The sequence below is a fragment of the Sander lucioperca genome, chromosome 14 (assembly GCF_008315115.2).
Source record: "Sander lucioperca isolate FBNREF2018 chromosome 14, SLUC_FBN_1.2, whole genome shotgun sequence".
In the NCBI taxonomy this organism is placed as follows: Eukaryota; Metazoa; Chordata; class Actinopteri; order Perciformes; family Percidae; genus Sander; species Sander lucioperca.
Window position 1 is genome coordinate 33,593,710 of NC_050186.1, and position 15,148 is coordinate 33,608,857.

Sequence of the window (15,148 nt, forward strand, 5' to 3'; positions counted from 1 at the left end):
CAAATGTGCGGAAAAGTTGCGGTGATTGGTCAAAATTGCGAGTCGCACCAAATTCGCGGTGATTGGTTGAATTTGCGTGAATTTGCGTGAATTGGCGTGATCGCGACATCGCAAAATCCCGGAGGGACTGGTAAAAGAATGGACACAGCGACGCCGTATATTTCGACGGAGACCAGTGAAGGATGTTAGAAGCACTTTTCCGGTGATGGCTGAGCGTTACTGAGCAGCCTCCAACTGAGAGAGACGATGTAGATGTGACGTGAGCAACCTGTCTGAAAGTTGGAAGTCTTCTGGTAGCTGTGCCAAGAGAAATCTCAATCATTCCCAATCTTGCAGAGACGGAGAGCGTAGGTATATGTAAGGAGATAACATAGGCACAGGCTAATTATTGCTAACTAAAATGCTAGTTAACATTAGTAATTAAATGATTAAATAATTATTAATTAAATTAAACTAACAGCTAATGTAAGTCGAAACTGCCTGCGAGCTTCTCCTGTACTATACGGTAATTTATCTCCTGTGCGACAGTAAGTTGCGTGGTTATGACACAATCGTTAGCCTATTTTTACAAAAACGTCTGCTACGGAGCCATAACGTGAGATACAAGGTAATGGAGCCTTTTATACATTGTCGTGTTTCTTTAGAAATAAACAATGGACAAATAGTCTTTAAACGCTTCAGATGTAAAGTTATTCGCTGTCAAAGTGACGCCAAAATGAATGGCAGTCAATGGAATTATATCCAAAATCTGTAACCATATTCGATGTGGAAAAGACAATTACACAGCTTAAGTCTTCAAGAGCAAAAGACGTGTATGGGATGGACACACTCATGCTAAAACAAATAGGTCAATCAATCATGGGTCCACTAACACATATCATTAATGTGTCACTAGATAAAGGGAAATTTCCTGAGTCATGGAAACTTGCTAGTGTCATTCCTATACTTAAAAGGTGGTAACTCCCTTCTTACATCTAATTACCGACCTGTTAGCACTTTGCCAACAGTATCTAAAGTTTTTGAAAAACTGGTTGCTAAACAAATCACCAATCATCTTAATTGCATCTCTTTTCCTTTGCACTCAATGCAGTTTGGATTTAGGGCTAATCATTCTACAGAGACGGCAACATGTTATTTTTTGGAAAAGGTTAAATCAAATATGGACAAAGGACGGATAGTGGGAGCAATTTTTTTAGATCTTCGCAAAGCATTTGATACAGTTAATCATTCAGTTTTACTGCATAAACTTCATGCATTTAACTTTTCCTCAAAATTTATTAGCCTTATTACCTTTCCTTATTACCTTTCATCTTGCTCACAAAGTGTAAGAATTGACCAATATAATTCTACCCCCTTACTATTATCAACTGGTGTTCCACAGGGTTCAATTATGGGTCCAATTCTTTTCAGTTTATACATTAACGATTTACCATCTTTGTGTAAGAACTGTGACACTTTGATGTATGCAGATAACACAGTTATCTTGGCCTATGGAAAATCCACAGAGGAAGTTGCCTCAAAACTAACTGAGGCCATGTCATTGATCGCAATCTGGCTTGAGCAATCCTGTCTGCAATTGAATATATCTAAAACTGTTACCATGTACTTCTCAAAAACCAATATAAATATAAAACCTGAAATTTTAATATCTGGAGAAAGACTACAGGTCGTCACAGAATATAAATATTTAGGATTACATATAGACTCAAACCTCACCTTCAAAACACACATTAAAAAAGTTAGTAATAGGATTAAGTTCAGTCTAGCAAACTTCAGATTCATTAGAGACTTTCTTTCAACAGAAGCTGCTAAATTATATTTCTTTTCAATGATTATATCCCACATAACATATTGTTTAATAAGCTGGTCCAATACCCACTCTACAACAATAAAACCATTAGAAATATTATACAAACAAGCATTAAAAATACTGGATAAAAAACCATACCACTACCACCGCTGTAGTATTCTGAGGAAATATCATTTACTTAACTGGGATAATCTCATTAAATTCAAAAACATCTGTTTAATTTATAAAATCAGACATGGTTTAGCACCTCCTCCACTATGTGATTTTATACATTTTAGAACCAGTGAGGTTAGGGTAACTAGAGGGGCAGTGAGGGAAGACTGCATCATCCCCCGGAGAAAGACAGCTTTTGGTCAGGCTGTCTTCTCCGTAAGAGCAGCTCAGCAATGGAACACAGTGCCGGCAACCATTAGAGAGTCTTTGTCATTCTGTTAATTCAAAAAGAATGCAAAAAAATGGCTTGTAGAGAGCCAAACTTGTGGGCACTAATGCTTTCTGTATGCATCTAAACGTTATATAAGTATTTTACATGAATTGTATTTATTAACCACCATGTGTTGTATGTAATTTTATTGTCTGATTTTATATCTGTCATTATTTTTAAAGGCTGCCTGTTTTACATCTGGCTGGGGGACTACCGATGAAAATTAGCACTTTCGAGCTAACTCGGGGACATTTACATTGTTTTAATGTTGATTAATGTTCACTGTCCCCTTTCAAATAAAGAAATTAAAAAAAAAGAAAAAAAAAGAAAAAAGAATGCTAACGGCGGGTGATGGCTTGTTAGCCTACAATCTCCCCATAGGAGGTATGCTTTCCGGATGCTCGCTTACCCCCTTGGTAAATACTCTGTTTTTGGTTTACTTCCTGTATTTGGGTCGGATCGCATTGTCACCTAAAGTGAACCAAACTCTAGTTCACTTGGAAGAGAACCGAGACCCCCGTTTTCAAGTGGACCAGAGTTGGGGTGAGCTTTCACACCGCCCAAAACCAACCGGACTATCCGACCAAACGCTACAGGGTTAGTTTTAAACGGACCAAACGAGGTCGGTGTGAAAGCAACTTTAAGTGTATTGCCCAAAATGTTGACCTGTCTCCAGTGTGTAGAATACTGATTGTCAAAATCATCAGTAACACGGTCATCTATCAGCAGATTAAAACATTTTTTTTAAAAATTTAACCAACGAGCAATTGTGAATATAGTCATTTATTTACTCCAGTCCAAGAAATGTACACGTATGTTCTCTCAAGGTATAAAATCTGTCTTAAATAAGCAATTGTTCTATTTGATATGCACGTACATTCTCATTATTCAATTAAAACCCCGTAAGACTTTAAAAGTGACGACAATCTGACACCACAAACAACCAAAACCACCAAAGAGCACAAGAAGAGTTAGCAAAAGCCGTCCAGCAGTTTCTGACTTTAGGTTCGATGAGGGCGTTGCTCTTCAGTATTAAAGAAAAAAAAAAAAAAAACATTTTTATCAACTTTTTTTTTATCAAAAAGAAAGAAAACTAATGCCTTAAAAGAAAAGCGCTGGTTGTAAAGTTTGTACGGATGATAAATCACAAAGGATTAAAGGCTTCGGTTGTTGCTTTGGGCTGGTAGATACCCGACTTATTGCTTGTTTCTATGTTGCCGTTTCTGTTCAGATGGTCTTGCTGGTCTTTTTGTCATTGCTTGATGCCAGTATTGCTGTGGTCGCTGCTCCCATTGTGGCTGCTGCTGCTGCTCTGGTAAATCCCTTTAGTTTGCGAATGCTGATAGATGTCCGGTGTGGCATCATCCTGAAAATAGTTTCCTTAACGGGAACGGTTGGCGCAATCGCCCACCGAGACAACGGATCAGTGCAGGAGAGTTTCAGTCTGTGGGTGGTCTGGATTAAGAGGAAGATGATTATAAACCTAAAGGCTGGTTGAACAGAGGAACTCTGGAGAGAGACGGAGAGAGATACAGTTATTGTCACTGGCAACAGTTTACAGATTTGTAGTTTGTTGTAGAGCTGGGCAATATGGAGAAAATCAAATATCCCGATATTTTTTACCCAAATACCTCAATGTCGATATTGCGGCGATATTGTAGGGTTGACAATTGGTGCTTTCACAAAATATGCACACAATGAGATTTTTGATAAATAATCATCAGTTATGTTGATATAATAACCATGTGGGTAGAGGCAAATAATGGAACAGATAGAACAGTCTGGTGTGTTCAGAAAATGACATCACTTTACTGTAATGTAGCCTTTAAAACCAGGAAAGGACAACACTTGTCATATCAGGATATTACGACATCCAAAATTTAAGATATCTAGCCTCATATATCAATATCTATACAATATCGATGTATTGCCCAGCACTAGTTTGTTACCACAGAGAACACGGGAGACTATTAGAACAACTCTATTTCCCCCTCTAACTTCTAACTGCCTGAACTGGTTCCTTCAAACAGGTTTCTGTTTTAGTTTGACAAAAAATTAAAAACCCAAACGTAAGGTCCACTTAGCTTGTTCTGGAGCTTTCAACAGTAGCACATGGAGACTGCTCAGTTGTCATTTAGGCTACCTTTACATAGCTTTGAATATCTATTGCTACGTTTACACCTGTCATTCCCCCTACTCCGGCATTTCCGAGCCCCTAAACCGGGGACATTTGAAAACACTTCTAAAATACGCTATAACATGAACAAAATAAGGAAGTTTAAGATACTTTATATATACCAGAATATAGAGAATGAATGAATACATGAATAAATACTTTTTATTACTGTATCATGCATGAAAAAGAAATTATATGCCCAGCCCAAACAGGCTTACAAGACAGTATTATTTACAGCAGGGGTTCTCAAACACATCACTCAAAAGTCTGCATCTGATTTGTATTCCAGGTCAAAAGTCCGGAACAATTGGCAATAACAAAAAAAAAAAAAAACATTCGGTCCAAAATCATATATTACGATATTTTTTACCAAATACATCGATGGAGATATTGTAGGGTTGACTATAGGTGCTTTCACAAATTATTCACATAATGAGAGTTTTGATAAATAATCAACAATAATGTGGATACAATGACTAAGTGTAACAAGGTTCAGAGAATATGGAAGACCCAAATGCAGAGACAGCAGGCAGTGGTGAGCTACAATAAAATCCATACAACAAAAGGAGTCCTGAAGACAACAGGCAAAAACAGTCCAAAACGTTGAGGAAACCAAAAGACCAGGAATTGAAAAAAACGGAACACGTAGACTTAGACTTACACTCACAATACAATACAATGATCTGACAACAGACAAAGACAACACAGAGACTAAATACACAAGGTAACAAGGTGAAACAAGGGACAGGTAACACAAGGCTCAGGAACAGGTGAAACACATCAGGGTGGGGCAGACAATCACAAAGGCTGGAAAACACAAGGCAGGAAGTAAAACAAGACATGACATGGCAGAAAACAGCCTACAAAATAAAACAGGAAACTGAAACATACACAACCATGACACTAAGTGGGTAAAGGCAAATAATAGAACAGCTAGAACAGTCTAGTAAATTCAGAAAATTACATCACTTTACTGTAATGCAGCCTTTAAAACTTAAAAAAAATATTACGATATCTAAAATTTAAGAGGATATCTAGCCTCATATATTGATGTAGATATAATATTGATATATTGCCCAGCCCTACTGGCAAACCCTATATAAGCTTCCAAATATTTCCTTTAGGTTTTGTTTGTCTCTTTTTAATTATGTTAAATAAACATATTTTACTTTACAACTCATGTGTTGGTCTTAGATTTTCGTTCAACCGTATGCCGGATTTTTGGACATTTATGGAAGACAAGAACATTTTTTAGGGTTTAAGCTTTAGTGCGTAACTTCTTTATATTAATGAATGTCTGTTACATTCAAGCCATTGCCACCCACATGAGTTGCTACAAAGCTAATTAAGACTATCCGCTCCACACAACTCTCTCTGTATCTCTCAGTATGACTATGTTCAGAAGATTGTGGCGTCCGGTGACTTTCCCGCGCAGAAACTTGAGTGAAGATAATGACCTCTTCTGAAGAGTCCATCATGTGTTTTTAAATCTCCGTGTCCTCCTTGGCTTAGTAGCAACCAGAGTTGAAAGAGTGCAAAAATATTATACTTAAGTAAAAGTACCATTACTTTTATGAACTTTTACTTAAAGGTGCTCTAAGCGATGTTGGGTGACGTTACTTCTTGTTGTCGCCCCTCCCTCCTCCTCATCCCGTCCCCTCCCACTCCCTTCCGCGCACTAACCCCCCACCCCCAAATCCTTCTTGTCGGTTATTGGCTGGAATGCTGGAACACTGTTTGTTATGTTTGGTGCAGGTTGGCACAGTTTGTTTTTGTTGGCGTTTGTGGAGCCTGGGCTGTCTACAGAGACTGCGTTTTTTCAGTGTTCAGGGGACAGGCAGCTCGTGGATAGTGAGATGTTTGCTGTATGTGACAAAAAATGTTGTAGCCTAAAAAACGTGTGACATCGCTTAGAGCACCTTTTAAGTACAAGTAAAAGTAACGGTAAAAAAATCTACCCAAGTCAAAGTAAAAAGCAGCTCATTTAAAATGTACTCAGAGTCAAAGTTACTAACTTTATTTTTAACAGCGGGGGGAGATATAGACTTTTTTATATTTATACTTATTAAATATCTGATTTATACATATTTCATTCAATCACAGTCTTTTGCGATTTGATAAGGGCCCAAAACCATATGGCATTTTCGATTTTCTTGACAGATACTTGCCAAAGCAATGCCGCAAAACAACGTTAGATACCTTTGTTGATTTCCTTTTATTTTAACTCAGTAATGATGTGATTTATATTGTGATTTAAAAGTACAATACTTCAAACAAAACATACTTAAGTTAATGTAAAATGACAGATTTTAATAGATCACAGTAACATGAGTAATTGTAATTCGCTACTTTCCACTAGAGGTTGACCGATATGGGTTTTCTCTGGCCGATGCCGATCTTTAGAAATCAGGGTCAGCCGATGGCCGATTAATGCTGCCGATTTATTTTGGCCGATATTTGGCCGATATGTGCTTATTTTTAAACCTCTATTTGAAAGATAAAATGTAACACTAATATACACAGAATTTCTCAACAAAAACATTTATTGAACACTTCACCAATCTACACTTGTATACTTCAATTAAAAATGTATAATGTAAAAACATACTGTATATTGTATAAATAATGTATGAAAAATATATTAAATAAACGAAACAGGTAAGAAGAAAATAAACTTTGTCAAATAAACTTTTCAATGAAAAACTTCTGAGAATACAAATCTGCTTCACAGAAAGTGACATATTATTAATCTCAACACCTAACTCCTGTTGAATCACATCAGACTAGGGCTCTCTAAAGTCAGTTCTTGTTCACCTGTTTGTTAGATCATTGTTCATTTGTTGAAGTGTTTTATCTGTGTTTTGGGGACCCTACTGTTACATGTCCTGTTGACCTCATTAGGATCTTATCTGAGCAGATTTCTGTCATTCAAACAACTCTTGGCTGTAATTTAAAACTCGTCCAGCCAATTTAATAAAATTAAGGGTTTTATTCGTGCTCAAGTCCATAGATGCAGTTAATGGATACAGGCACGGAGAACTGAAGGCTCTGTTAGCAACGATTAGCTCCGTAGCGGTTAGCTCCGTTAGCGGTTAGCTCCAGTTAGCTCCGTAGTGGATGAGACTGCCACGGACAGGGGTAACAACCAGACTCTGATAAATGACATTCGGGGAGCTTCCACAGCGGTGTGGCCGCGGTGTTTTGTACGGTTTTATTAGTACAGTTAATCCCAAGGCAAGAACACCAGCAACATGCTACTGCTAACGGTAGCGTCTGAACCTGAAGTGACTGCGCGAGACCATAGACTGTATATAAGAATGGACCAACAGATCCCGTTGCTCTGGACGGAGACCAGTGAAGGCCTTTAGAAGCACTTTTCTGGTGAGCGCTGAGTGTTACTGAGCAGCCTCCAACTGAGAGAAACGACGTAAATGTGACGTGAGCAACGAGTCTGAAAGTTGGAAGTCTTCTTGTAGCTGTGCCAAGAGAAATCTCAATCATTCCGAATCTTGCAGAGAAGGAGAACGTAGGTATATGTAAGGAGATAACATAGACACAGGCTAATTATTGATAACTAAAATGCTAGTTAACATTAGTAATTACACTTAAACAGCTAATGTAAGTCCAAACTGCCTGCGAGCTTCTCCTGTACTATACGGTAATTCCTCTACTATGAGACAGTAAGTCTCGTGGTTATGACACAATCGTTAGCCTATTTTTACAAAAACGTCTGCTACAGAGCCATAACGTGAGATACAAGGTAATGGAGCCTTTTATACATTGTTGTGTTTCTTTAGAAATAAACAATGGACAAATAAAGTCTTTAAACGCTTCAGATGTAAAGTTATTCGCGGTCAAAGTGACGTCAAAATGAATGGCAGTCAATGGAATGCTAACGTCGGGTGATCGCTTTGTAGCATCAAAATGGCGCCATAGGAGATTTGAGCTCTGAGGCGAAGCTTACCCCCTTGCGCGAGACACACGGCAAGACTTCACGAGGGGAGGGGCTGGAGGCATGCTGTAAAAAATGTCGCCTATTCATGTTTTTGACACTAGGCTGCCCGCAGATGCGCCTGCCTATTAATCGGCTTGATATACTGGGATATTGGCCAATGCCGATTATGTTAAAAAATGCCACCTCTGTTAGCGACTGTGTGGAGGAGGGGTGGGAGTGGTGCGAGATCACGTGGATGCAACATTGTCATTGCTTAGAAATCCTCATGGGGGCGACAGAAACTACGCACTATAGCTTTAAGGTTAGAATAAGGTTTAGGGGCTAGGGAATGGATCAGGTGAGAAAGAACCCTTGCAAGTACCAACACGTGTTCATGTGTTAATGAGCACTCAGGTCCACACTGATCTGTCTCCCACTCACAGATAACGTGTGAAAATAATTGTGAGGCTCCTGGCAGACACCTTCTGAACTAAACTCCGCCTCCTGCCTCCTTCCTCTATTAAACCCAAATTGACTTGTTAAGCTTGTCTTAATAAAACCCACTTAATAAAAACTATCTACAAAACAAACGGTCTCTCTGCTGTATTTCTTCTCTCCTGCAGGAACAATAAACATCTGCTTCTGGACGAAAAAAAAAAAAAAAAAAAAAAAAAAGTCTAATTAATATGGAGAGCCTCCATGCTAATCATTAGCTTCTCCATTAACCCCTTGACACCTCCTCCCTCCTGCTGCATTAACGAGAGGGGCGGGGCTACAATAATTAGGAGCGCTCATCTGCCGAGGCCCTTTCTACACAGAAAACATTATAATTATACATAAAACACCAGAGTGAAGCACTCACACAGCAGGGGAGCAGGAGTGATATCAAATATTATGATGTTCTCCTCCGGCTGCGCTTCCCTGTCCTCTCAGCTGTACCGCACATTCTCAATCCCATGTTAAAGGGTAACCACCGTTTTCTTTTCAACCTGGACCCTATTTTCCTATGTTTTTACGTGTGAGTGACTGATGGGAACAACAATCTTTGGAATTTTGGAACAGATTTGAAAAAAAAAATCTAAGATTGTGGAGGAATTTGTCACGCAACTGTTCAAAGGAGGGGAATATTCCCTCAATGTAAAGAGCTGTCATAGTTTCAACACCATTGCTGTTCCACAACTCAAATGAAGTTGGAAAAGTGGAAAGACGACCCAAAACAGCTTTTCATAGTTTTATTTTGTGTCCGTCGACTTTGAATGAAGTGTATTTTACGATGCTAACATGACTGTTTATTTACATGGAATCTGGTGGCTTTAGCGAAAGCAATTTTCGCAGATGTTTTTATGTTTAAAAAAAGGATCTTACTCTTTAACAGAAAGGTCGCCCTCCTTAGACAATTGGACAATTGCCCTATTAACTTACACTGTAGCTTGTTTCACCGCTGCCGACTGCAGCGATCTTGCTTAATACTGGACCAATGTCAAAGATTGTTGTTCCCATCAGTCACTTAGACACAAAAACATAGGACAATAGGGTCCAGGTTGAAAAAAAAACCTTTACGATCAAATGCCGGCATGGAGAAAATGTCCGAATTGACAGAAAAAAAAGTATGGTTTCCTTCAGTCTACTTCTTTCCAAGGTTCCTGCCTGTTTATAGGAAGTTTTTCCTCGCCACTGTCGCACCAAATGCTTGCTCTTGGGGGGAATTTTTAGGGATCCCAGACCCATGCCTAATGCATACTGATGCTGTATGTACATTCAGCAAGGCATCTTTCCAATCCCAAATCCTTCTCCCAAGCAGATTTCAGAGTAACTTGGGATAGTGGCGCCGTCAGGATTCTACTTCATCGTACGCACAAAAACCGCCCGCCCACTGGAGCGGTTTACTGTGCCAGAAACCAGCTGTTTTCAGATATTTGATGTGTATGAGAGTGTGCTCCTAGCGTACTCTTCATATCACAATGACCAGTCCTTGAGAATATTTTACTGAAGTGTTTTGTGAGAGAGAGAGAGAGAGAGAGAGAGAGAGAGAGAGAGAGAGGTGGATGCACTCAGAGCAGACAGCTGTCGGTGAGCCTGTACGGAGATATGAATAACCTGATTTCTCTTTGTGCCATGTAAACACACCCCGAATATGATCAAAAACTGCATAGGCCTCATAACCGCAATATTCATGTCCATGTTTAGCGATACTACTCAGCGTCCATAGCAACCAGTTTGTCTACGGATCGAGTCATAAACATGGACATTGTGATTAATAGTGGATGGGTTGTTGGTGAAATAATGTATAATTAATGAGAAAACGATTACTGTGAACAGAGCAGAACAGAGCTGCTGTCGGCTGCTGCTCCTGTGCGCATTTACGCATTGTCATCATTAGATGTGTTGCATGTCTCACAGAAATAAAATGTACGCACAGCACGTACAGGATTACCGCCGTCGGCGCCACTGACTAGGGAAGTGTTCTGACAACTAGATACAATAATCACATACAACGGATATTGCTGCTTTAGCTGAGGGATCGAAGGAGAACAAAGGATGTGCTGCCGGCAGTCTAGGAAAGGATGTTGGATTCTTTTTTTCTTTTTTTTGGGGGGGGGGCTTTTAGGCCTTTATTTCTATAGGACAGCTGATGACATGAAAGAGGAGAGAGAGGGGGGGGTAACATACAGCAAAGGGCCACAGGGCGGGGAGAACCTGTGGCTGCTGCGTCGAGGAGTAAACCTCTATATATGGGCGCGCGCTCTACCAGGTGAGCTACCCAGGCGCCCAGACAAAAAAGTGGTTGGGGGACAGAGGAGCAAAAAGAGAATTACTTTGCCATCCAAACTGTTGCCTCATTGCAGACCATATTTAACCATCCTGTTGTCCTTGGGTCAAATTTGACCCATTTTCTAAAAGTTTCTATATCAGAAATTTGGGTTTTCTTTCAACCAAATTGTCCAAAAACATAATGTGGATGGTTCCATACAACCATTACTCTTCACAAGTAAAATAAATGATCAGTTCACTACTTTCATTGTTTTATTCAATTTTATAGTGTTTTGACTTTTTTTTTTTTTGGAAAAAAGTGACAAAAAATGTTGGAAAAAAAAAACAAAAACGTCAAAAAAAAGTGCAGAAAAATCAACTAAAATATCGACAATAACATTGGATATTTGTGACAAAAACATCGGGAAAAAGTGACGACATTTTTTGAAAAAAGTGACAAAAACGTCACCAAAAAAAGTTTTAATTTGAAATTTTGACCCAGGAAAAAAAAAAAGTTGCATGGTCGACGGGAAGACAACACAAGGGTTAAGAGACTGTGTAACAATTGGGATTTTCCTTTGCATAATGTAAAGGCAAAGGTAGCGAACAATAAATAAGTGCCGCTAAGGAGGCAGGGTAACATGACACTGCTCCATATACAGCCAGGCTGGATCTAATTGTGACATTTTACAATCCATTATTGTGACATTTCAATCCCTCCTTTTTAATTTGAATACACCCTTGATGTGCCATTTTCCTTTGTTGTGCCATTTTGAATCCTTACTCTTTTCCATTTCAAATCTTTCTTATGGCATCATTTTTTAATCAGATCATGATGCTATTTTGAATCCCTTTTTTCTTCCATTTTGAATCCTTTATTAGGCCATTTTAGTCACCCTCTTTCCATTTAGAATCCCTCCTTTCTGTTTTAAATATTCCATTGTGCAATGTGAATCCCTTCCATATTTACATTTTGATTACCTCATTCTTTCCATTCTGAATCCTCCATTGTGCCATTGTGAATTCCTAAGTCTTCCACTAGGAGAATGCAGATGTTGCTTAATTCCACCAAACACAATTTATGATGAACTCTTTGTTTCACTGTTTTAGTGTTCCCTTGTCTTACTGTTTTCAGCGTATTAATGTGTCTGTATCTGAATGCTTTCTTCCTCCTGTTTTCATGTTTAAGTCTGATAATCCTCAACTCGGTCTTAATTACTCCCTAATAATTAGAAAATCCTGATAATCTGCTGCATAATCGAGGCAATTCAGCTGACTGACAGTGCCTGTAAGCACACACACACACACACACACACCCACACCCACACACACTCAGCAATTATCTGCCTTGTGAATGACTTTGAAGCAGATAATTCTCTGTGTCTCAACATCCACTAATTACCAGCAGCTGAAAAATGCTACAGGGGTCTGAATCAGCCTCTCTGGAAATTAAAAGATACACAGCTAATAATCTCACACACACACACACACACACACACACACACACACACACACACACACAGACACAGACAGGCTATTATGTTTATGTGTCTGTATCAAACGGCCTTTTCTCAGTCAGCAGTGTGAATCTTTAGTCTCGATCAGATAAAAACACCCGTCTGCACATTTAAAGAAACAGCGCAACATTTAGTGAAAGCCTTCTTCCCCGTCATCCCCAGAGGCAGATGAGAAGATGGATCTCAGTGTCATCTCTGTGCGTGACCTACACTTATGAATCAGAATAGTGGTGGGGAAAGGTGGAGCTTTTAGGACTGAACCTTTTATTTCCCCTTTTGCACTCGCAGTCAGGTATTCAGCCAATGAAATTGAAAAGGTTTTCCAAAGTCAGCAGGATTCATCATCTGGGGACCATTAATGTCTATACAAAATGTCATGGTAATCCATCCAATAAGTGTTAACATATGGACGTCTGGACCAAAGTGGTAGACCAACCAACCGACATTGCCATTCCCATTCCCATTCCCAGAGCCATGCTTGTACTTAAAGGGTAACTATCATTTTTTTTCAAACCTGGACCCTATTGTCCTATGTTTTTGTGTCTAAGTGACTGATGGGAACAACAATCTTTGACATTGGTCCAGTATTAAGCAAGATTGCTGCAGTTGGCAACGGCGAAACAAGCTACAATGAAAGTTAATAGGGCAATTGTCCAGCTTGTATTTACCTTCACAAAAGTGCTCGTTTTACCACTGACAGGCTCAGATTAATATTCTAATAGTGTCTGACAACATTATGGAAAGGATTTCTAAGGAGGTCGACCTTTCTGTTAGAGAGTAAGATCCTTTTTAAAAACATAAAAACCTCACTAAACCAACCAGACTGCATGTAAATAAACAGTAATTTTAGCATAGTACAATACACTTCATTCAAAGTCAACAGAAACTAAACTAAATTCCACTTTTCCAACCATCACAACTCTAGTTTTGGTTGAAATAAACACATAGTTTACTGATTTACATGTGAAAATATGCTGGCTCTATACATGCTAAAAGTATTGCTTTTTTAAATGGAGTCTGGTGGGTTTAGCGCTAGCATCCTCAGAGCTGTTTCTGATTAAACAGAAAGGTCTCAAAGAGGTTTTAAAGGTCTATCTTTGAAGGGATCCTTTCCATAATGTTGTCAGACACTGAGAATATTAATCTGAGCCTGTCACTGGCAAAATAAAGCACTTTTAGTGGACCAAACTGATGCTGAACATTTGTAAAAAATGAACATCAACGCACAACGTATAACGACGTATACAATTTTTTTACGAGTAATGGAGTATTTCACTGTGGTACTGTTCACTTTAGTAAAAGGATCTGAGCAAGTCTAGTGAAACTAAAAACAGTTGGAAACAGATTTTAACAACACAGTGAAGGCGTTGGACTTGTTTCCCCTTCTCGTTTTATTTTTGCAGTGTAGAAAAAGCATCGGCGTGTGACTGCAGCCTGCTGTACCCTCCTGTTTCCAAAAAAGAGCCGAAAATGAAGTCAAAGGGGAGAACGAGAACTAATTTAGCCGTAAAAACAAACTGATATAAATAAGCAAGAAGCGGCAACAAGAGTCACAGCAGCAGGGAACAAAGTGAACGGTCTTTCGGCAACGATTTCAAATCGTTGTTTCAACAGCTAGAACGCAGCCCGGGAGACACACACACACACACACACACACACACACACACACAGGCTGGCCGCTGCCCTCTCTCTTTGGTCCAACTATAAAAACCCATTAGTAATCGCTCCTCGACTCTCAGCGGCTCTTTTCGCCCAAACGACTTCCATCCAGCCAATCTGCATAAATCTGCATTAATGGGCGATTTTCCCTCTCCGGAAAACAAATGTGCTTTAAAAAACGACTCCTTATCTGTCGGCTTTTAGAGGAAACATCAGAGAGAAGGGACACACACACCATCCATCTCACAAAACACACACACACACACACACACACACACACACACACACACACACACACACAATTGCAGCTTGGACATGACAAACAAATGCTGATAATTTAACCATTCTTAGAGCTTACCAGTAGTGGAGCTAATAGCGTGCTTTAGGAAAGGTTAAAGGACCTTAACTGTTTTTTTTTTTTTTTGCAATCAGCCCAGTAAATCCTATGTGCATCCTTGTACATTACCGACAACCATTTCAAGAAGACGACTGGTGGCGAAAAGACAATTACACTTTCTATGTAACAACTGTTGCCAGTGTTTTCCCTCGCTTTGTGGAAGACTTACGGTACAGATCCATTTGACCGTGCGACGTTATTGTCGCACCGCACTCCACTCTATTCCTATGGGTGACGTCAAGCGACTTCAACGTGCCCGCAAAGCATTTGAAAAAATGCTGCGCATTCCAAAAGCTGGCCGATGCCCATCTTTATGCAAATTAATCCGTTGAACGCGACTATCCAGTAGAAGTAGACGAAAATCTTTCAAACTGACCTTTGTCGATCTGAAATGAAGACAGATTCAGCAACTGCATGGCCTATTTCTCGCTTAAAATGTTATCAGAAACACGTTTCGGTGAACTATTTTCGTAAAATACT

The 15,148-nt window shown here is 39.3% G+C and overlaps 1 protein-coding gene across 5 annotated transcripts in view; it reads right to left on the minus strand.

The window, feature by feature from the left end:
- Positions 1-3,001: 3,001 nt before the first annotated feature.
- Positions 3,002-15,148, minus strand: part of mbd2 (methyl-CpG binding domain protein 2) — a 63,165-nt gene continuing 51,018 nt past the window's right edge. For all 5 annotated transcript variants that reach the window (XM_035991462.1, XM_031287308.2, XM_031287309.2 and 2 more), the window contains one exon: positions 3,002-3,743. The gene's annotated coding sequence lies outside the window, so the exon portion shown is untranslated. The remainder of the gene's footprint in view (positions 3,744-15,148) is intronic.